Source organism: Leptonotus elevatus, chromosome 20, assembly GCF_054856555.1.
Source record: "Leptonotus elevatus isolate MCC_2025b chromosome 20, RoL_Lele_1.0, whole genome shotgun sequence".
NCBI classification, from domain to species: domain Eukaryota; kingdom Metazoa; phylum Chordata; class Actinopteri; order Syngnathiformes; family Syngnathidae; genus Leptonotus; species Leptonotus elevatus.
The window spans coordinates 9142633-9167390 of NC_141258.1; the positions used below are offsets into that span (position 1 = coordinate 9142633).

General features: G+C 41.2%; 1 long non-coding RNA gene across 1 annotated transcript in view; it reads right to left on the bottom strand.

The window, feature by feature from the left end:
- LOC147156930 (uncharacterized) overlaps window positions 1–24758 on the bottom strand; it is a 98588-nt gene that overhangs the window by 42085 nt on the left and 31745 nt on the right. The window contains exon 3 of the long non-coding RNA XR_015091783.1: window positions 6598–6689. This is a non-coding gene — a long non-coding RNA (uncharacterized LOC147156930). The remainder of the gene's footprint in view (window positions 1–6597; window positions 6690–24758) is intronic.

The window sequence follows — 24758 nt, forward strand, 5'->3', positions numbered from 1 at the left end:
ATCAATCACTAAATAGCATTAGCACTGTGTTAATCTTTACAACAACAAAAATGCAGCCAAACTCAGCACGGCCATAAAATGGCAGGGACAATTTGCACTTATTAGAAATTAAATGGCAGGACTGTAGACGCCGTGTCAGCAGGAAAGGGGGGGCTTGAGTCGTAAAAACGCACCAAGGCTGCGATTTTTGGGGACTTTGCTTGATTCTGTCTTACCCTAAGGCGAAAGCTGTGATGAATATTTGACACATTTAGAGACCAATTACAACGAGCTAAATGAACTAATCTAGCGTGGGTGTCTTCTTTGGTATTTCCCATTAGCGTTAAGACAGTAAGTATCATTTTGCTATATGGAGTGTCGTTAACTTATTATTGACCAGGACGCAGATTTCTAACCTCAAGAGGGTTTTTTTTCTGGCTAAATAAAAGGTTAAATTATTTCATTATTAGTTAGTTATCATTATTCAATTATTAATGACAATTTGTATTGAATATTTTTTGGCACCATTTTTATCTACTATATCGAGTCTTTTTGTATGTCAATTATTTAGCATGAACATGCAAAACTCAGGTCCATTTATACAAATCATCATTATTCTCATTATTTGGCATGATGATGCAAGAACTGGACTTAGTCTTAATAACTGGTACGTTATTTAGCATGACTTTGGGGAGGGAGCTGTGTTAGCATAATTTAATAAGTTAGCTAGATGATTAGCATGATTATGAAAGAACTACACTTAGTCTGTTGGTACGTTATTTAACATAACTATGGAAAAAACAAGCTGTGTTAGCATGATTAACAAGATGATTAGCATGATTATGTAGCAATATTTTTTTTTGTGCTGATTTATGAATATCTTTTCACAAAATTTCCTGTAGAAAGTGGCAACTACTCGCAGAAAATTCACCTAATCGGAACCATGTATCATATTTTTTTGTGTTCCTTCGGTCATGCCCTAAGATGCCGACCAAATGCTACTTCCAAGGCACCACGTTAATGGAGGATAGCCCGCTATTAGCTATCACTGCTATTAGCTTGACAGCGAATAGTAGTGCGAATGGAATATTCCAATTGAGTTCAGAAAGGCAGTCGAGTTTGAGGGTAAAGCTCTCAAAAATTATGCCAAAAAAAGTTGTGTTGGAAGTTAAAAGTTAAAGGGGAAGAAGTCAACCCCCCAAAAATAGTAGTAGTCTAAATATGGTATTCTGGTTAATATTGCGTTAGTAGAATCTGAGTTAAGCAAAATCCAGCCGTTTTTAGCTATCTCAGGGGGCGGCCATTTTGCCACTTGCTGTCAACTGAAGATGACATCAGTGTTGCTCATGTCTCAGGTAACAACCAATCTCAGCGCATCTTCAGAAAACAGGTGAGCTGTGTTTGGTTGTTGCCTGAGCCCTGAGTAACTGTGATGTCATCTTCACTCGACAGCAAGAGGCAAAATGGCTGCACCCTGAGATGGATTAAAAAAAAAACGGCTGGATTTTGCTTCTTAACTCATATTCCACAAATGTAATATTAATCAGAATTTAACATATTATTGTGAAGAAATGTTTAAGGTTGACTTCCACTTTAACAAGTCATCAGCTGCCAATAATTGTTTGAATTCTCTGTATTTAAATAATGAAAGTATGGACATATTAGAGGGTAAACAAAAAAAAAAGTAGTAAACTGAATTCTTATTAACGGTGGCCTGACTTGTTTTTGTTAGCACACAGGTTAAAGATTGATGCCCGGATGCACGCTCCCTCCCCCCTCCCCTTTCAGTCCCGCCCAATCAAAGGCGACCATTGAACCGACCTGAAGGCCCAGCACAGCCCATTGCACACGAAGAAAAAAAAACAAGCCGATAGGTTCCCTTTGAGATGTGAGAGGTAAAACCCTCAACTTTTTAAAGGTCCAGCTCATTGTCCCGCTGCCACAATGGCCGCTCTATCTGCTGCGCGACAATGGCAGCTCATTCACGCCGTCATTAACCCTTGTGTGGAAAGCAGAGAACGGGGGAGTTGCGCTGTAATACCTCACCCCGCCCCAGAAGAAGGGCTAGCCTCTGGCGGTACAGCCCCCCCCCCCCCCTCCTTTTGTCCCTTTGTGCGGCGAGTGATGGATCGTGTCGGACGGAGGGCAAATGAGGACCGGAGAGAGTTGCGCATGCAACTTCAGTTCAGCGAGCGGGGACATTAAACAGCCAGCCGGAACCGTGTGATCAGCGCTCAGCCCCGGGCGATGAATTGGGGACGGGCGACCAGGTGGTGACGTTCCCAATGGAGGCAGCGCAACTTTAGCTTTAGCTTTAGCAGGCTTTGATGGCGGCCATGTTTAATGGTCACTATCCTATACTGTATATGCAATGTTTGGCATACTAATACTATTTATGTGTGAGTGCATGTAGATTAGTACGAGATTCGATTAATGTGTGTGATATTGAAAATAAAGTAGCGTGTTAGCTTTAATGTGTTTTTAAGTGTGCATAAAAGCAGGATAAATGTTGCCGTTCCTCTCCACTAGACATCATTAGCGGATCGCTCCATGTTCATAGTGTAACACGACGACTTTTCGCCTTCAATTATAAATGCAAAAAAACCAGTCCGATCAAATTAGTAATTAAATTACAATTCACCCGTGGACTCCAATCTCCATGTTTTCCCTTGAACTCTGTTGGATTAATCAATCCGCGTCTGAAATCCAACCCAAACGGTGCTTCTTAATTACAGCGGGTTAAATAACGTAATTAATTAGCATTTTCATGTGAATTATAAAGCTTTTTTTTTCCCAGATGAGGTTGAATGTTGGGGGGTTGCAGTGAGAAAAATCACACACGGTTGAGTAGATATTTGCGCAAAAAGACAAAATGTGTTTGGAGATACATGCATTTGATTTCATCGCCACAATTATGATGCTAATAAGTGAATGATAGCAGTAATTATAAAGTAATGCTTGTAAAGCTGTAAATTGGCTGCCTCAAAACTAAATGGATGACTTCGTAAACAAGTTGAGACAGGAGCCCGTGAGACTTTTCTATGTGTCCTGTCCTGTTATAATCGGCGTGTCCACACAATTTCTTAGTGATGGGTGAAAGTAGCTCCAAGCAGCCAGAAATGGGGGCCTGGCATGCTCATCTTCATGACAAATCTTCCCAATGATCACATTTTGATGTAACACGCAACGGCCACACTGGAAGGAGTGGACAAAAAAAAAAAAGTTGAACAATTCACTTGTGTAGGTTACCTGATTCCAATTGGGAAAATTCACTTGTTGGAGCTTGATAGAATAGGAGCTTTGGAAGTAGGCCAAAATGGCCGCCTTCCTATTTGACTTTGGTTATGAGCTCTTGCTATGATGGGAAAATCCTCTCCTTTTCATGTTGATGGGTGTAACTTGTGTTGAAGGCTCTCATTTTTGTGTTTTCTAACTTTTCAGACCCTTTCTAATGAATTTGGCCTCTCGTGTCAAAGGCTAATTTATGTTAACTTTCCTTTCCCATTGAATTTGGTCTCAAAATGACTCCTTGAAACCAAAATGGCCAACATAGTGTTCACTTTGTTCCTTGAGACATTTTTATGTGTCCCGTTATGATAGACATGTCCAATGTTTTTTTTTCTGTCCAACATTAAAATGTGCTAAAAAAAAATTACTTTCTTAAAGGCGAAGTCAGCCTTAAACATTTCTTGACAATAATACGTTATATGTGACCTCACAAGTCTAAACATGACATTCTGATTAACTCATTTACTGCCATAAATTCATTAAAAAAAAAAAAAGATTATTAAAAATTAGGGACAAGAGGCAATTACATTTTTGATTTTGTAATTAATTGCATGACTTCACTAGTTAACTCGCGATTAATCACAAATTTCATATCTGTTCTAAATGTACAAAAATCTAGGTTTTCATACTCTTGTTAACAAAAGTGGAACAAAATGTTAAACTAATAGAAATAGTTCAAATTAATTTTTGACATTTATAGCCGTCAATGGCAGTGAATGAGTTAATATTACATTTGTGAAATATGAATTATGTAGCAAAATCCAGGTGTTTTCATCCACTTTAGGGGGCGGCCATTTTGCCACTTTCTGTCGACTGAAGATGACATCACAGTTGCTCAGGGCTCAGGCAACGACCAATCACAGCTCACCTGTTTTCTGAAGCAGAGCTGTGATTGGTTGTGACCCGAGACCCGAGCAACTGTGTTTTTCATTCTACAGCAAGTGGCAAAATGGCTGCCGTCTGATATTGATAATTACTGCTGGGTTTTACTGCTTAACTCATATTGCAATATTAACTCGAAGACGTATTTAGACTAATGGGGCTGCATACAACATATTATTGTCAAGAATTTTTTTGTGGTTGACCTGACCTTTAACTTTTTTTTTTTTGCAGAAGAAATTATCATTTCAAGAAGGCCTTAATTTTTTTTGTTCTACTGTATATTGCATAAACAGTGACGGTGCAAATGGAATAAAGAATGATTTGCAGCGCCAGCATTCCCTCGCTCTCATGACTCGCATCCCGGTGTGTGTTCCCTCCTTTAATCAGCACAGACAGACGCTGAGTAATAACCACTGGCACTCAATGATAAGGTAAGTGTGTGTGTGTACGTGTGTGTAAAGTGTTCATTTGGCGGGAGTGGCAGGCAGAAGCTAAGCTTCTTCAAGCTTAATGAGGAGCCACACGACTTCACTCGATTCTCCTCCCGACGACGGCGGCTGTTTTTTTCTCTCGAAAAGCTTTTCCACTCAGCTTTCATCCGTCGGAATTAAAACCCTCCCCGGGTGTGCGTTTGCGTCGTTAAACTCGTCACTACACGTGGCTGGAAAAGTTGCTCAGAGGGAGGAAAGAAAAAAAAAAAAACACCACGCACAAACTATTCCGACACACCAGGAAGTCAATAAAGATGAACTGGTATCATTTCTCATGGAGAATCCTGAAAAAAAAAATACAAATTTAAAAAATAAATTAATTAATTAATAGTAATAACTAAAATAATAATAATAACAATAATGATAATAAATTCTCAGTTACGGAATTCCTCCCAGAATTATTGCTTCATTCAGAAATGGCCTACGACTAGTTTTTTGTTGATCTGTGAAGTTAGTGTCTGGGGCTGACATTTCTCCTGTAACTGGAGTTTGCCCGAAATAACTGCTTCAAAACAAAATGGTTGACTTCCTGTTTTCGAGTGTCCTGTCGCGATAGATGTAAAAGATTTGGAGTTTTGGTGGGATGGATGGACGAAACAAAAAATTGCTGCTAGCTGCTAACATGCTACCACCACAACGTAAGAGCCAAACAATGCTAATTGCTCTAAAATGCGAAAATAAGGAGTCAAGTTTGTCTCCATTGAAAATAATATGCATTTCAAAACATCAAAACGCTTCACAATTCTCCATGACGAGCAAGAAAAAGATCTTTGAATGTCTATAAAACAATTTCAAAATGCCGGTCATTGTGCTACGACAATAAATACAAAGTGTGTCATCCGCCCGGCCGCTCGGCCGTTATCTTTTGCGTTTGAAGGGATTTGACTGGCCCAGATTGCTAATCCCAATTTTGAACATGAATCAGCGTTCCGGGCTAATTTCCTGCCTCTTTCTCATGATAATGGGCCAAGTCGGAGACGCGGCCGTCGCCATGAAAAATGCCAGCCCGGCTTATCTCGCCGCCGCAGCTTGCCGGACGCCGTCAAGAGAAGACAACCATATCCCCGTTTTGAAATGAGGCGCCTTCGCTATTGCTATCCGTGTGATGTAGCATGCGCACAACCCGGTGTTTTGTATGTTGTAGTGTGTGTGCGGAAAGCACTGACTCATCAGGCTCATATTAGTGTCCAAAAATGTAGTCCGCCATTCGGCCAGGACAAGATGAAACGTACATGAAACTGGATGGATGGCCTCCTTCCTCCTGGTTCCCATCTTGTTCATTTGAATGCCTCAAAAAGGAAATCGCCACACGATGTCAGCCATGCAGCCAAAGGCCGTTATCAACCGGGCTGCGTTGGAGATAAGCCACGCGGTGTCCGATGTCTCGACGTCCCCGCCACCTCCTCAAATTAAATCCACAAAAGTTCCCAGAGGAGCCTCTGCAAGGCCTTGTGCCGTCACGGGCGGGATAACGAGCTGGGACGGCGATTACGACGGCCTCGACCGAGGTGTTAGCGGGGTAAGGCTAGCGTGCCAGTGGCGTTCCGGAACCATGAGCTCAGTCTGTTTAAACGTGGGCACGGTAACCCGTGTTTGTGACGGTGACCTTCCGACTTGGACGGGATACAGTGTGTGTGAAATTTTCGGCTGTGACATCATGCACAAGAGCTAGCAACTGTATATGGAAATAAAAAACGGTTGGTAGAAAGAGTACATATTGGAATCTTTGCTTAAGTTTCCGATGCTGAATGTGGAGGTTGAAATCGACAAATTTTACACACAAGGCAATACAAGCTAGGCTAGCTAACGGTGCATTTTTCGCTTAATGTCCTGATAACTTCCATTTCATAGCATCTGCTAGCCAAAGGCTGAGCTGTGCTGTATTTGTTTATAGAGTTGACGAATGTTCAGTACACAAAAACAAATCAGTATAGTGTGTAAACGGATGCCAACTTACCGAACAAATCTTTGATTTTCTTTTCGCGTTAGCATGTTGTCCGATACCAGCATGTCTTCTTTTTGAGTTGTTTCGCCCACCTAACTATCAACCTGTTGAGAAAAAAACCCCAGTAAATACAGTATGTATGCGCGTTTGGTTTGATTTGATTGACTTGAAAAGGAGACAGTGCAATTTTATAAAACCCCTAAAAATTCACAAGTTAAAAAAAGCTACAATTAGCCAAAAGGCTATTTTCCATCTGTGGTGGTTCATGAAAGACGCTAAACCAAAGGTCTCAAACCTGCGGCTTGAGGGTCATTTGTGGTCCCGCAGTATGATATTTTAAGGCTCCTTACTTGACACCAGTCTTCCCCCCACGTCGTTTCCCTCGCCGTTATTTAATCACATAAGCGCTACCATATCTCAGGTTCGTGAAAGCGAATCACGTCTTTTTCAAACCAATATTGTTCACGTTCTAAAGAAGCGTTCATGTTCTGAGTTATTATTAATAAAGATAGAATTAGTTGAAACTTTTTGGAATACCTTTTTTTGTGGAAGTTAATGCGGCCCAGCAGCCCCCTGCTCTAAATAGTCCCGTAGGTGAGAATGTGAGTGTGAATGTTTTGTGTTGTGAATTGGCGGGCGATCAGACTAGGGGTGTACTCGTCTCTCGTACAAATTTAACTGGCTCCAGCTCATCTGTGACCCTAATAGGAATAAGCACTACATAAAATAGATGAATGGATGGAATGGGCTGTTTAATTTAATTGAAACCCTTTAATGATACAATAATACATTCATTAGAAATCGTAGCAAATGTTATTATTTTACCTGAAGTCATATTTTTACAAGAAAAAAAAGGGCCTAATTTTGCGCTAACAACTTTTTTTTTTGTTCATAAAATTATTCAAACGGTTTATAGGATTACCCATTTTAACTGAATTTATACTTATAATTTTGCAAAATAAAAAAATACATAAGACATTCCCTAAGAATTGCAAAAAAATACTATATATAATCTTCATAATTTATTAAATATTATACTGTACTGGACCGTTTTCTAGACTGTTTTACTTCATGACTAACATGCAGCAGTCACAGTCACCACTAGGGGTTGCATACTCCACATGATTCCAACCCGTGCTGTCTCAATGATTAAGCAGCACACACACAGCCCTCTACACACGAGCCCACATCATACAGACACAAGAGCTTGAAGTTTTCTGCAACTGCTTGCAAATTAGTTTTTTGTTTTTTTGTTTTAAATCATCACATTATTAATAAGCCTCACGGGAGCTGCAACAAGGAAACAGATGAAAATCACAATGAATGACAATGATGCACAAAACCAAAAGACAGGACACATGGTGCATGAATGAATGAATGAATGAATGAATGAATCCATAAATGTATGCTTATTAGGTTTTAAAAGAACAACTCTGGTTAGACACCCATATTTAAAAGTCTAATCGTGGTTTGAAAGCCCTGTCTTGAAACCCTCAATTGGAACTCAGGATTAAATTCCTAATTTGATACCCAAACCCTGACTTGAAAGCATATTTTGAAATTCCAACCATGATTTAAAACCTCAGAGACTGTAACCCAAATCTCGAAAATCCAAATTTGAAAACTATACCTTACTTCAAACCCTAAATTGAACGCCTAACGTTCACCTTAAGCCCCCATTTAAAACAATAGTCCTAATTTGACAAAACTAACCCTATCTTGAAAATTTAATTTGATAACTAATGTTGGCTTTAAACCCTAACTTGAATGCTTAAACTTGGCTTGAAATCTTAACCTGAATTTTTTAATCGTGAAACTCTAACCCTGTATTGAACCCCTAATCTGAAAACCCAACACTGTCTCATTATGTTAGATTTGTTCTTATTGAGATAATCAAAGGCTAAACCGTTTCATACGTGACTGTCTGTCTTCCAGTAAAGGATTCTGACAAATGGAAAAAAAAAGAAAAAGAAAAAAAAAAGCTATGTCGGCGTTATTACATGCGCGCGAGTCGCCATCAAAGCGGATTAGCGGAATGGGATTGCAATGCTGTCTTTGATCAGGCAGATTACTGTAAATCTTCCTGAATGAGAAGTTAGCCAGCGACAGGGCAGAATTAAGGGAGTGGGGGGGCTTGACATCCGCGCGGGTTCCCCAGCTTAGCCGAATTCTTCTTGGCTCGTCTCTCGCTTCCAGGAGATTGGTCGCTTGGCATTCATCAGGAAGACATAACAGATGACACTAGATAACTTTCACTAAAGGTTGCTTTCGTTGATTTCAAGTGGATTTCAATGAACAAGAGGCAGCTAAGTGGTGGAATCAGACTTTGATGTCTTGCTAATTCTTGTTGCGACTTCAAAAGATGGAGTGACCCAAAAAAAAAATAATTATATAGACAGTGATCTCGTGATGCACCGCCATCTCCTAACATACATTATCATGACAAATTGGTTACCATGTCGCTGCTTTTGATTTGTAGATCTCTGATTCTTCCAATTACAGAGGGAACCTAATTTGAAACCCCGACCCTGGCTTCAAACCCTTAATTGAAACTCTAACCCTACACAGTCAATTCTGTAGAGTAAATTTGACTCTATTTAGAGTGGGACCGAATAGACTCAGTTTTAGAGTTGGCTAATATTTACACTTGGAAGAGAGTAAATTAAAGAATTGGGGGAAAAAAATCATCCAAAGGTTGAGATACGAACTCACGACCTTCAGCTTGGGAGACTGCCACACTAACTACCTGAGCTATGCCCCTCTTACTTCTTGCTTATCTCCAATATGTTTTTGGTCTCTTAAGAGTTAGGAAGATTCCAGCTGACATGAACGATATACTAACACACAGCAGGAGCTGCATGGCTCAGGGAGTAGATCGGCTGTCTCCCAAGCTGAAGGTCATGAGTTCGTTCCTCAACCCTTGAGTGAATTATTTTTTCCCAATTCTTTATTTTACTCTTTTCCAAGTGTAAATATTACTCGAAAACTGAGTCTATGTGTCCCACTCTGAATAGTCAAATTTACTGTGTACCCTAACCTTTGGTTTGGAAGCATAATTTGGAAACCTAGCCAAGTTTAAAACCAAATTGTGGCTTGAAACCCTCATTTGAAACCTATACCTTGTCATGAAACCCTAATTTATACCAAAAACAACAACAAAAAACTCTGGCCTAAAACTTTAATTTGAAACTCAAATTCTGTTCTTGATCTCTAATTAAAACCCTTTACCCCATCTTAGAATCATTTTTTGAAAAAAAACAAAAATAGCTTGAAACCGTATTTGAAATCCAGCTCCTGGTCTTGAAACTCAAACCCTGGCTTTAAACCCTAACTACAATGGCACTGAGAAGTTTGAATTGAAGTACCAACTCGGTACCAAAGAAGGATGGTCTAAATGTGTCTGTTTGTAATAAAACACACAAGAATGTTGGTCCTGCGAAAGTGAGAGATAAAAAAAAAAAGAGGACAGAGCCATACAGGAGCTGGCAGCCTCTTAATCCGGCTGTGGAATAACAGCCAGGTCCTCATAAGGATTCCTTTCACATGAATCTGTGGGGTTTTGCTACTTTCTGGTGCCTGGGGTGCAGGGACAAACCGCCCCTCTTTTGCCCCCAGCGCGCCTTCCCTAGTCATCCTCCTGCAAGCCTTTGTGGGCCTTTTCCACTCGGATTTCATGTTTGCCCATCTCACGGCTCGGAGACGAGGCGGGCAGGAGAGCTCCACAAAAGACTCGGGAAGACGACGAACCCCCCTTCTTCTGCGTAGACATATATATATATATAGACTTGTATAGGTAAAGGCATGCACGCCAATTGTTTCCACCAGAGGAATTAAAAGCTGTGGCCGCTTTGCCACAAAGAAGCTTCTGTTTCATTTTAGGTTTTGGTGTTTTGGGGGGGTCGACATTTCACGAGGTGACCTCCCTATACATATGTCCCGGGATGATAAACCTTGCAGACGAGCAGGAAAAACAGACATGGGGTGAGGGGTCCCCCCTCAGCTGTTTCTCCCAGGCTGAGGGTCTTGGGGTGTTCCCCTGGGGAGCCCCCGGAGCTGCAAGTGTTAGTGTTGCCGGCGGGGTTTTTATGGACTCCCCGCTGAGAGCATCTCCTCACAAGAGACAATGCCAGGCATTTATGCTCCGACTGACCGTGCCGACCCCCTCAACTCGTTCCCCTTTAAATCTTGCCGAGCCTGGACTGGCGTCTCCTTTTCAGGGAGCCCTTTCACGAGGCCCCCCTTTGGCGAGCCGCCTGGGCGACGCGTCACCCAAGAGAAAGGAGGTTGCAGATCTAAGCATATTTAGGACCCTCGGGGAAATCTATTTTCACTTATTTTGAAAAGGAGTTTCTCGGACCACCAAGAATCATGGATCTTTGATGGTGCTTATCTTAATTCCATCTTGTTCCACCAAAGTTGACCGGTTGAGGTGTTAAGGTGTAGTTCGGCAATGACGGCCACTGGGCTACAAACATGTCTTTGTGCATGCGAAGGAGATGAGACCCCCGCCCCACCTCCAATGAAGACGAGGCTTCCTTTCATTCTTTTTTTTTTGTCTTCTCTCCGCATTCCAACGTATCCCGTCAGACCCGATTTTAAGAGGCCGCGTTAAATGTGTAAAAATGGTTGTCGAGCCAGTGATTGACGCCTCGGCAGTTCGTCTGTAGCGGCCACATTTCTTGTGACCGATTTATCGCCGTTTGCTTTTCTCAGCGTGACATCCCGTGAAATCGTTCCGCTACAGTGCCGACATTTCACATGATGCAAACGTGTCAAAAACTGTCCAGATGTTTTTGTATGAGGGGGATCAGTACCGTTGGCGTGTTGGGTTTTGTTAGTTGGCAGGATTATGCAAAAATAAAGCAATACATTTTTGGACTGGACGTTTGGTTCCGATCCAAGACCTATTCAGGCATACGCATATAGTACCTCACCATTTTATGACATTCCACAGTGAATTCATAAATCGCAACAACTGCATTGTGGCATAGGCAAGAGGTCAGCATCCGTGAAGGTGTTGGATTAGGGATGCTTGATCTTGTAGAAGCTTCTTCAAGAGGTCACCACTTTGGTCATCAGGTGATAAACAGGGTTCAAATTAAGCAAATGCGGGGAACCTGAGCCCCATAAATAGAATCCCGTAAATACCCCAAATGCCCTGGAGTCAAGTCGCCAAAACAAGATCTTGATCGTCAAAATCGTTTCAACCAACTTTCTATAAAATAATTCATACCTATCGCAGTCGACAACTTCACTCCAGTCAATTGACATTGACCAAGAAACTGACCAGTTCGCCAAACAATTGATTTGCACTCAAGCCCAGCTGATAACTTCCCAATGATGAATGCAAATGGACAAAAAAAAAAAAGACAAGATCTTCAAACAACCAATCGCGCCCAACCCTGTCAACAACTTTGTTCCAAGAAGTCGATGATTTCACTCCTAACAAATGAAATCAATAGTTAACTCTTCAAATTTGTCATACCACGCATTAAACCCCGTATACAACGCAAAGTTTACAACCCACAAATGTTGACAACCTTGGTCGGAACAATGGAAATCGACCAGAAAACAGAAAGACTGTCAACTTTGTTCTGAACAACTGAAACCAATATGGAAACTGCGTGATTGACTCAAGTTTGCTTAACAATCACTTACTCTGCTTCATCTATCCTTCCTTCCTTTCTTTAGTTTTTCCTCTGGTCTCTTGAGGTTCTCCTAATCTGTTGGAGGATTCTGGGGTTGGTGAAAGATTCTGGTTTTGTAACCCTGTGGGTGGTAGGTGGTGGCTGGTTGGTGCTGAATTTCACTTTGTTTCATCTTTCTTTCCTTTGATCCTTACTCTGGTCTCCTGACAATTTCACGACTCTGGCGGGACTCTAAAGTAGGGTATGGGATTTTTAATAGGTTTCAGGTGAATTAAAGGAAAAAAAGTGAGTTTGCCTAACAATAGATCAGACAGACCCTTTTTTCTTTTTCTGAGAAGAAAAAACGGAGAAGAAAAAGAGGAAAAAGAAACAAAAGGAGAAAAAAAAAGACACCGATCGCCACTTCACTCTGATCATCTAAAAACAAGCAAAAACAACCAGACGAATTTGCTAGACAGCAGACCAATGTCCCAAGTCGAATGGACAACTTCACTCTGCCCATTCAAAATCAACCGGAAACTGATTAGTTCACCCAGCAACCAATCACACTCACCGCCCAGGATTTGTTGACAACTTTGCTCCAAACTGAAAAAACGTCAAGTTCACTAGCAACCAATCCCAACTGACCCAAACCCACAAATTACAACTGTTGCCCTGGTCGCCCACTTGCATGGTTCTTTTTAGAAATGACACAGCTGCTCTTTGAACCTCTTAAACGTGGACCTCAGGAGGCCTGTGGGAATGTTCTTCTTCACATGGCTACTTTCGGGTTTCACCTTCCCAAAAAGATTAGTCGGGGACTCTGACCTCAGTGTGTTTGTTTATTGTTTGGCAACACGTGTTCCTAGGTCAAGCATGTCTGGAGTGCAGAACATGCCGAGCAGATTGCGGCGGGCAGGTGGCGAGTCAAAGGGTTAAAACGGAGCAGGTTGCAGTATGTCTGTGAAATCAAGTTTGTGTGTGTGTGTGTGAGAAAGACAACCATCTGGTGATCAGTTTAAAAGTTTGTCTTAAAGTGAAAGACAATTTGATGTGATTCAGTAAAAAGGTTTAATGATGAAAATGTTTGACAGATGTTTTTTTGTGTTCCTAATATACATAAAATGTTCACGGTCCGACATCAATTGTGGCTAAACTTTCCGTTTGCCATGCGAGTCCCTGGAGCCGGTCACCACTTCGCACATGGGTAACAAATGTACAAACGTGGCAATGTTTGATGTCATTTGCAGATGTAAATAGGCCGTTAATGAAACGGCGCGGTGGTCGACTTTGTGTAGCCGAAAACGGGTGGCGGACGGAGTGTCGCAATCACGGATTGACGGCGGGGAAAATTGCAACCTTTGGAGGCAGAGCATCTAGAAGTAGCTGGTCGAGAATTTAGAATCAGGGTTCAAACGATGTACCCCGAGCAATATGGTCATATTTATTTATTTTTTGTCTCCCTTGTGCTTATAGAAATAGAAAATGCCAATGACATTTAAAGGAAGTTTTTATTTCCCCCCCCACCATTAACTTACTTAACTAACTATTGACTTTCAACGACCCCCCCTTTTTGTCAAAACAGGTATACTATCATTAAACACACGTTTATTGTTTAAGACTGTCTGTATCATTTGTACAATTGTTGCTGATCAGGTTTACAGCACTACCGGACACTTTACATTTCAAAATGATTCTTTACTTTTCTGTTTATGACTTAAATGTATCATTTTTATAGTGGTGTGTTTTGCTGTAGTAACAGATCATCTCCAACCACTGGAGACAAATTCCTTGCGTGTTTTAACATACTTGGCTAACAAAGATGATTAGAATTCTGACTTAGTATCATAAATTGAGTCGTCAAACTGCACATTTTGGCTGGCCCATGTGTCCATATGTATTTTGCACATGTCAAGTTTTACAGGTGAGGCAAGGCGGCGACCCCGGCAAAATATTTGCAGCATGGAATCACATAACACAGATCGATAAATCACTGCTTTTGAAATGTATGAATGTTGATGGCATGCAATGTTCAGCGGGATTGACTCTGGGATTGCCTTAGATTTTGATTCTGCTCATTGTGTTGTTTTTTAGGGGTAGGGTTTCGAGCAGGAATTCAACTTGCTTGTTGCTTTTTTTATTATTATTTTTTTTTTAAATAGTCGCTGAAATGGCTGGAAAAGATTCTAGATAGAGCAACCAAACGGCTACAAATTGGCAATAATGACTATGCTTTTGGAAACTAACAACTCTCTGGCCGTAGCCATGTTGTGAGTGTAAGCAGTGCACAAGAACAGGGAAAAATACAAATGAAAAAAAAATCTGACAATTGAACTCAAATTAAATCGATGAGTTGTTTTGCTAAATATAGAAACTAAGACCCAACATTATACACTAGGAGTCCTGTAAGATTGACCGTTGACTGTCACTTAACTCATTTGCTCCCAAAAACGTATAAAAATGTTCTATTTTCAATAGTGCCATGGTCCCCCCAAAAACGTATTCATACATGTTTTATGTTTTTTTTATGCTAGAGCATACAGAAGGCTTTGATGCAGCCTCTGACCTAAATAGGTCACCCAAAGCAATGGTACAAAAAACGGCCAGCAGGTGGCAGCAGAGCAAAATAGATCAACTAGGGCCATGTTGCAACAAACTCTTCTACCCACTGTTTTAAACAGATGTGTGAATAATGATGAAACTTAGCTATGTTCTAATGCTAATTGCTGCAAAATGGAAACAGATACAAATATACTATTTTTCCTGATGAAAGAAGAGACTCTAATCTTTATTTTGGTAGGTTCCACGTTTTTATAGTAATAGAACACAATATTATGTGGGACTTGTAAAATCAGTCAAAATCCAGTAAAACAGCCGGGAGCGAAGGGGGTTGCTTCAGTGAAAATGGCTGGGAATGAATGAGTTAACATTAAGTGATTAAACTTTTGAACAATGCACAATGGCACATTACTGCCACATTTTTGCGTTGACCTAAGCAGGCAGTGTTCCGTCAAATGTTGAGACTACATTAGACAAAATGGAGTTTTGGTAGCTTGGACTGTTGTTTGAAATCCCTTCAATTCAAAAGGCGCCATGCTTGTGACACATGACAAAATTCATTGTAACACAAAGTTACCAGAATAGGCTGCCACATGTGAGCACGTAATGACTTGGTGAAGCAGCATGAGATGATTTACTGTGCGTAAACAACCGTGTGGTTGTGATGGCAACATTTTGTAATCGTGTGACAGCAGTCCGAAGACCTTGTACGCTACGTTCCAACTCTACGCAGTTTCTCCCCTTTCTTGCCGGAATAAAACTCTTGGTGTTTCCCCCCCAGTGTTTATGGCATTAATATATCAAATATTGCCACAACACTGTTTGCTGTAGCAGTGATGAATGGCCACTTCGTTGTCTAATGAAAGCGTGTTGACATGCGCGAGCGCCACAAGGCAAACAAGCGGCGCGTTGCTGCGCTGTTTGACTTGCAGTTACTCATTAGTCTTTATTTTCCAGGCGGCCTTTTGTTGGAGCTGTTTGTTGTACTTGGAGTCTCTTTGGCGGGCAAAAGCAAGACAAACGCACCTCTTGCTGTTGCTATAATGAAGCAGAGTGGGGCACAGAATCACTGCCATTAGCTTGAGAGTATATTTGTCATGCTTTAGTTATAATAGGCAGTGCGGTTGTTTGATTATGACTAAACAGCAGTTTTCTTCTGATGGCAGTTCATGCACAAGTTTGCCTCACAACCGCCAGGGTGAGGTTCTGTCTGGTGGTGAGAGACAGACACGCATTACGCATTACAGTAGACACACACACACATGCGTAAACACTAGTATAACCATCGACATGCACGCTGTGGTAAGGCCCCTTGAAATAGGGTTGCTTGTGGGCGTCTGCGCGGTTTCTAGTTCTGGAACTAATAAGGACCGTCGAGGTGAGAGAGACGAATGCAAAGAAAAACGTACATCTTTAATAACCTATTACAAACCACTTACTATAATTTAACAATATTAGGTGTCGGCTCCTTGTTTACTGCTTAAATGAATTCTCACCATACAGGCAAGCTATGAAGTCTGAGTCAGCAAGTTATTTAGCAACTAACAATCATACTATCAAAGTAACAAACCAACCCAAACCTCACAACTAACACATTAAGGACAATCAATAAACCAAGGGACTGATTAATGAATCTACTATCCTAATAACTAGTTATGAACAAACAGACGTGCAAACAAACCAACTGACCATTGGATGAATAAACTAACAGACCAACCAACTAAAATGTCACAACTAACAATGCAATTTGTAATTTACAAACGAACACATAAATAACCAATCTAACCAACCAATTGTCCAACAAATGGATGGACAAACGGACTATGTATCAATCAATCAAAACCTCACAACTCCTACAAAGAGCTAATCAACCAACCGACAAATGGACAAACTATCGAACCAGCCAAACAATGATTCAACCAAGTACCAAACCAACAAACCAGCTAACCAACTAATTAGCCAAACAGAACCCCACAACCAATCTATGGACAGAAAGACAAACGCACTAACAAAACCAACCATGAATCGACACACACACACGCTTTTAAATTAAAATACTGAGAGAGAAAAACACTGAATAGCAAACATAGCTAAGGTAGAAGGAGGAACCAACCAAGTAACTAACCAATCAACTGGCCAATCAAAAGCTCACAGCTACAGCAAACTATGTACAGACGGACACATGGATAAACTATCTATCCAAATGATCAACAAATGTACAAAATAACCAACCAACAAATCACGCGGTGAATCAACAAATTAACCAACTGGGCCACAAATGTAGATCTATTTCCTGATGGATGAGCTAACCAACCAACTAACTGATTGAGGAAAGGAGGGACAAACACATTTTTTAATGATATTACTAACTTACAAACTAACTGGCTACCTAACTAGCTACATAATTAACCAGCTAACTAACTAACCAACTAACTAAAACTTCAACAAAATGTATAGACTAATCAATCAACCGCCTATTGGACCTACTAATTAACCAAACATTGAATGAGGAACTAACTAACCAACACACCAATGACTGAAAGGACGAACCAACTACAAAACCAGCTAACCAAGAAAGTATTAAGTAACCAACTAAAACCTCACAAATACCACAATTTACAAACAGATGAACCAACCAACCAAACCGATGATTGAACCTACTAACCAACCAACCTCAACAAAACCTCACAGCAAGCGTCATTTATGGACTCACTGACTGACTGACTGACCGCCGAGCTCGACATCGGACTGACATACGGACGGAGGGTGAGGCAGGTGCAGCCGAGAACCAGAAGCATATTTGACATTTTGGAAAACCAGTGGGCGACAATTTGGATGTCTTGTGTGCGCCTTGGCTCAAGTGCAGGGCGAAAGGGGGGCCATATGGTGTTCATCCAGAGGGGTCTTGGCCCACCTTTTAACAAGGTGGTCCTACAGACAATGGTCAGCATCTCGGGCCAACAGCTCGCCGTGGCATCCCCAGCAGACCAATAAGCACTTCATCTGCTTCATCCTTGTGATGAACAATTTCTTTCTGAAAGCTTAAGTGCGCCAAGTGGTCAGAGAGCCACAAGATATAAGTGGGGACCTCATCCAGTGGCAGCAAATCACGTCTGAAATGTGCGCTACGGCGTCTGTAAAAACCAGAAACACCCACGTGGTAACCCCTTCGGAATCCTTTAAACATGTTGCGCTTTTGTCCTCATTCCCCAAACTCAACTTTTTGTCCAGCCGCCGACTCATCTGGCCGCCATCAGCATCGAAGTGTGCGAAATGGCAGAAAGCCCGCCGTAAAGCGCACGACACCATTTGCTAACCTCAAACACCATATCGCGAGCCATCGTCGCATTTGCGGTACGGCTTGAGCGCCAGACTGTCCCTCTCATTTGAGTTTATTTCTTCAAGGAAAGAAGAGAAATGCAGTGTACGAGTTATGCTGACTAACAGGGCATCTGATGACACATCGAGTCTAAAGACGGATCAAATCGGATTCCACTACATTACTGCAAACGGTCCTAAAATGTCCAATCATCAGGATGCTAGTTAAAATACAACACAAGTCAATAACTGCTATATATTTTTCTTTCATATAAACCAGGCTTGTCTTCCCAACAGAGCTGATGACAGCATATTAGCTTATTAGATACTTTTTCGGGCTCGAGTAGCATTTATAAGATGGAATCTGGCACTTCTCATACGGTTAACCAACAAATGTCGGCTGCTTCATTCCCTCTTTGGCTAACCATGTAAACTAAATAATGAAAAGGGGGTCAAGGCGGCACCCTGGGAAGCTTCTCCAAATATGATACTGATAAAACAAAGCCCCACGCCATGAAACATATTTCCATTTTCTCTCACACTTAAAGTTGAAGAGCCAACGGTTTTGGCTGCCAACTCTCTCAAACCCCGTGCCCAAAAATCTTGCCGGCGTCTGGGGGCAGAACCAAGTCTCTGGCTCACAGACACCAGGACTCAGGCTTGTCATTCCTCAGGGGAGGAGAAATTAATTGCTCCCTGGTCTCCCTGGCCCGACGTTTGGCTCTGTCATTCCTTTTCTCCTTGCTCGTGTCATATTTCCAACTGTTTCGCATGCTCATTAGTGCCATTAGGGTGGAACTTTAAGAGCGAACAAGGGTGGGGTCTGCTTGAAAACGTTAATGTGACACCACAGCTCGATGAATTCATGCCCGTAGTGTCAGCACTAAACAGGAGAAAATGTACGGTGCACACATTCGGTCTGTTTCGCTTTGCGCGGGTGGCAGCAGAATGAGCAGACACAATGAAAACAGCAGAGGCCCCAGAATTGAACCCTGTGGAACACCATACGTTCCGTTATAAATGTGAATTCATATTGCACATATTTGCCCAACCACTTTCTTTTTTTTTGCTCAACACAGTTACTATGAAGAGATTACAATAGGGATGGACCGATAATCGGCCTGGCGCCGATACAGGGCATTTTGATGAACAGCGGTATCGGCCTTTTTAGAAATCTGACGGCCTATTTATTAAAATTTTCAGTCGACTTTATAAGAGATGCTGCTGCCCCTGGAAACCTTTTGTTTTTGGTCGACATTAAAATGAAGATATGTGAAAGTTTAAGATTTCGGGTATTTTTACATTTTTGTATCGTCTAAGATATAAAAAAAATCAACATTTTGAAAATTGTTCAATAAACATGCTTTAAGACATTACGACGACACCAATATTTTTTACACTCTTTTTTTTACTGAAAATTAATACCGGCTTCAAATATCGGTTAATAATCGGCATCGGTATCGGCCCTGAAAAAACGATATTGGTCTATCTCTAGACTACAATAATAAAGAAATCACACGATGTACCATCACAACAGCCACAAGTTGACTACTGAGCGCACTAAATTAAGAACCACTAGTTTAGGGTTAGAGTTCTGAAATCTGAAAGACATAGCAACTAAAAAAGGACATCTAAAAACATAAGTTCTTGTTGTAGGTTTTAAAATGGTAAACAAGTCAAGGTATTAACAAGGACGACAAAAATAATAACAAAACGATCCACTTGAGGGCTGAATCATCGGAAGTGTCGTGCTTGTGTGCAGTACACATTCAACAGAAACCACGCATCCACCGTGCTGCTTGATGTTAACACACGTGTTGTGCATGTTTGACATCTGCTTTGGGTTTATTCTCATGCCTCTGGCTGTCTGAGCGTCCACCGTCCCTTTCTCCCCCCCCCCCCCCCCACGCCCCCTCCCATACTGATTCCTCTGACTTGTTGCATCCTGTTTGCCTGAGGGGAAGTGTGCAGCCTCCGGGCCGATTAGCTGTTGCTCATATCTCCTCGTTCGTGCAGCACAAGACCATACAAAATACAAGTTTATTAGTTTATGGACTAATTGGTTTTGTCGAGGAAAAGCTTTGAAAAGCTTCAGGCTGTATTTTAGCACGAGTTAGCCGTTAGCAACGCAAACGGCCAGGACGGCTTGTTCGGATCCGAAATGTATTTTGACCTTGGATGTTAAAACATGACCAAGCGGCTGGGAAAAAAGTAAAACAGAAAAGGACTACAGCGCTTCCACCTGCTTGACTCCACGAAAAAAAAAAAGAAACATCATTCATCTTTGATTGTCTTCTTTTCATATGAGCACACAACATCAGTGGCGCTCATTGCACTCCTCCTCCTCCTCCTCCTGGCTCGGCCAAGGACACACACAACAACAACAACAGGACGTTATCGCTGGTGCTGATGTCCTCCGGTTCATAACCTTGGCTCATATCCGCCGCCGCCGCCGCTTCCTGCTAACCGAGTTGGCAGCGACGGCGCAGCTTTTGGCAACAACATTACAAGTGAAGTACAATTACTTCATTATTGTGCAAAGTAGATTTTTCTGACAACTTTTTACTAAGGATGGGCGTGTACAGATACCAGGTATCGGTAGCACGTCGATACAGGCCTTATTTCAAGGTGAAATGAAGTACTCATGGAGGATGCCGATACCTGCCATTGATACTTAAGGCAAACAATTGACCTTTCATGCCAATTATTGGTGCTACATTGAGGCTGTTTTGATATTTCAATCACCATGAGTATCAGAAAGAAAGGTCTCTCTTTTTTCTGTTCAATTATATGTCATTAGCTGAAATGATATGTATCATAAGTAGTAGTGGTATCGGTGCTTGGAGAGTGAATACTTGTACTAGTATTGAAACATCTACCAGAGTATTGCGTTTTTTATTTTTTATTTTATTTTTTTTATACAAGTATCTGTACTTCCACTTTGTGTGTGTGTGCGTGCGTGCGTGCGTATGTTAACAGCTAACGAAGCGAACCATCCCGTCTTAATCATGTCGGTGTTGCGGACATAGTGGTGACAAACGATAACATCGCTTTCCGGGGTCTGGTCAGAGTCACGTAACCCTCTCTGATAATTCAAGGAGACACATGATGCTTTGATTTTCCCACAATTTTAAAGAGTTCTAACGCGTCTTAATAAATGTCATCTAGCAGTCTTCCATTAAAATACGCAATGTATAAAGAACGACAGTACCTGACGTTCACTTTGGTAACCAGGACGACCATTTGTCATCATGATAGCGAATGGAAAAAATGCAAATAGAAAATCAAGGAAAAAAGATTGGAAAATTTGAGGAAAGAAACATACATGAAAAGAAGGGGGGAAATCAGTTCAAGAAAATCGCAAATTGCCTTTCCTGAATACCAAAAAAAATAAATGAAATAAATCTGACAAAGAAAAAAGGCAGGAAAAGAAAAAATAGGATAAAGTGACAAATAAAGACAAATAACAGGAGAAAAAAGGAAACGGATTGAAAAAGGAGGGGAAAAAAAGTCTGCACTGCTGCCAACTTTCAACCTTCGATGCTATATTTACTCTCACATATTTTTTTTTAAACATCTAAGAAGGGATGTAGTTGCTTGTTAAATTTCACACATGAAGGGAGGGCAGACACTCCAGAGGCACAACTACTTGTTTTTCATTTCACTTTTCCATCATGGAGGTCTAATCTTTGTTATTCTGATGTGTTCTTGCTTCCTGTTACCTACCATGAAGTACAGCTTCAGAACTTTCCTCGTACTTTTTACTTGATAGTTTTGCACTTTATTGATTTTTCTTTCTTGAAAAACGACAGCTTTCGGCGGCGAGCTCATAAATAAGAGCATTACTGCGATGATATGAAGCATGGAGTCGCTGGATCTCGGCTTTGAAGCACTGCCCAGGCAGGAGGAGCCATTAAGGGCCCCCAATGAATCTTTGGTCCGGGCCAAGTGATCCCCGGAGGAGGTAAATCAATCCGAATATCCAGCAGTGTCATCGCACAGTTAATAGTTATGAAGGAGCTTCATAAGAACCGCAGTTGGACCCCGCATTCTTTTTCTCCCGTCACATTTTCATAGCGGGAAGGATTTGATCAAAGAAGATCTTCGGTACGGTATGTCCGCTGCTTCTAGAATATTTTCCGCTGACATCGCCGACCCGTTATTGGTAGGGATGAATGTGCATTAAAGTTTTTTCAAAAAGGAGCTTAACTAAAACTAAACTAAAATTCAAAAAACATTTTCGGTAATGAAATTAAATAAAAACGAAAATGCTTTTTAAAAAACAAAAACTAGCTGAAAATACATTTTACATTTACAAAACTAACTAAACCCAACTATAACTATAGTGAAAATGTCCATAGTTTTCTTCTTTGGTAATGAATTAAAAATAATAACAAAAACACAATAAAATACATGAGTGGGGCTGATTTTAAATGTGATTTAAGTATAGTGTATTTATTTTTGATTTGACCGGAATAAGGCCATTTGAAAGTGAGTCGAAACAGAAGTGACGTCATCTAGCAGCAGCCAATAGAAAAGCACCTTCAGATGACGTCACTCCAAGGCGACAATTTTGCATGCTTGACTTTTGGCTCCAATGGCTCGCCTTGCCTGCTTTTTCATTCAATTCTGCCGAAATGCAATGTTAGGCAAAAAGCGTTTTTTATTTTAACATGGTATTTGTTCAATCTTGCACACAAGTAATACGCATTTTTGAAATAACTAAAACTAATAAAAACTAACAGCTGCCCTGAAAACGAATTAAAACAAACTCAATTTAAAAAACTAAAACCCAAAACAAAACTAACTATAATAAAAATACCAAAACTATAATAAACCTGCACAATTAATGACAGTGTTTTGTACAAAAAAGTAATGCATTCAAATTAGCAATAACCAGACATATTTCTGTACCAAAGTGAAGCATTCTAGATTATTAAAAACTGACATTTTGTTGCAAAATGCATGAAAATTCATAAGTAGGATTTTTTCGTACAACCCTAGAGCCGATTTCCAAAATAAGGGTTGAGCTCTGGATATCAACTCATTTTGCTTCCAAATTCTAAATGTTGTAAGTGTCCCAAAGACGTATTTATATGTTTTTTATGCTAGAGCATACAGAAGACCAGCAGGTGGCAGCAGAGCAAAAGAGATAAACCAGGGCCATGTTGATAAAAAGCTAATTTTCCCACTGTTTTAAACAGATTTGTGAATAATGATGAAACTTAGCTATATTCTAATGCTAACTGCTGCAAAACAGACACAAATGTACTTTTTTTTGATGAAAGAAGAGACTCTTCTCTTTCTGTTGGTAGGTTCCATGTTTATGTAGCAATGGAACACAATATTCTGTGTGCCTTCCAAAATCAGTCAAAATCCAGTAAAACAGGCGGGAGTGAAGGGGGATTGCTTCAGTGAAATATTTTCAACAAACATCTTCTGTTGACGACGCCCTGTCCGTTTGTCTGGTCTCCATGGTTTCCTCCGGTTTGTTGTGCGGACATCCTACTATGACTTCAACTTCTTCGCTGGACATCTCGAAACATCTTGCGGGGGAGCCTTCCAGGAAGGAGCAATAATTCATGTTTTACACTCATGTTTTGGATCGACGACGGGAGAAGAGGCCAGCAAGCCGACACATCCGCCCATCGCCTTCGCTTTTGTTCCCAGCCAGGGTTCTCGATAGTGAGGCTTGAGGGGTCTCGGGGAAGCATTGGTGGCAGACGGGGGGTCGTTATGGAGGCAACCAATAACTCTTCATGAGCATCTTGAGCTCCTGGCTGAGCTTTCAAGTTTTGCCTCGTATCCCGGCTCCCACGGGCCCTTCAGGACCAACAACTTCCTCCATCGCTCTCCACCGCCTTTTTTATAACTCCTTTAAGCCTGAGCAGCTTCCACGTCGGCGTCGTCATTACTCATTCCTTTTCAGAGCGGGTTCGGGTTTGATGCGTGTAGCGCGGGATTATGCATGAACGTGCGCCTCAGATGTGCTCGCGCATCAAAGTCTTCGGTCCGAAGGCGTCGGTGTCAATCACACGCAAAGACTCATTATGGGGTTCTAAAAAGGAATCGGCAGGTGTTTATCAGAGAATGACGTGCCTGTTCTGATCCGATCAAGTGTTCAGCTTGTCGAGTTCGCTTACAGTTAACGCCGCCACTCTAAGGATATGGAAATTTGCGGACAAATTTTGAAGCTGTTCATCGCAAATCTGAAACAGAATGTTTATGTTTAAGCTTGAATGCAATTACATGTGTACAACTAAACTGAAGCCTGATGCCGTGACCATGCTAGCATCATCCTTAATGAAACAATGCTAGCATTGCTATGCTAGCATCAATAACAATGACTTCAACTGACAAAAAATAAATAAAAAATAGTGACCGACAGTGACCTTATACATGCAACAAAAACAAAGAAAATTGACTTTTTAATTGCTTGCTAGGTCTGAAGAGTGTGACTAATTTACATAATACGCCACGCTGCCAAGTTACGAGCTAGCTATGCCCCTGGTCGCCATGGTAACAAAAGACTTCCAGCTGAGCAGTCGAGGGGGGGGTTGGGTGAGCGGTGGCTCGTTTTCATGAGCCAGGACGGCCCCCTCAAAACAGACGAGGCTAAAATGTACATAAAATGTATTTTAAAAAAATTATCCTTGGGATATTTGGATG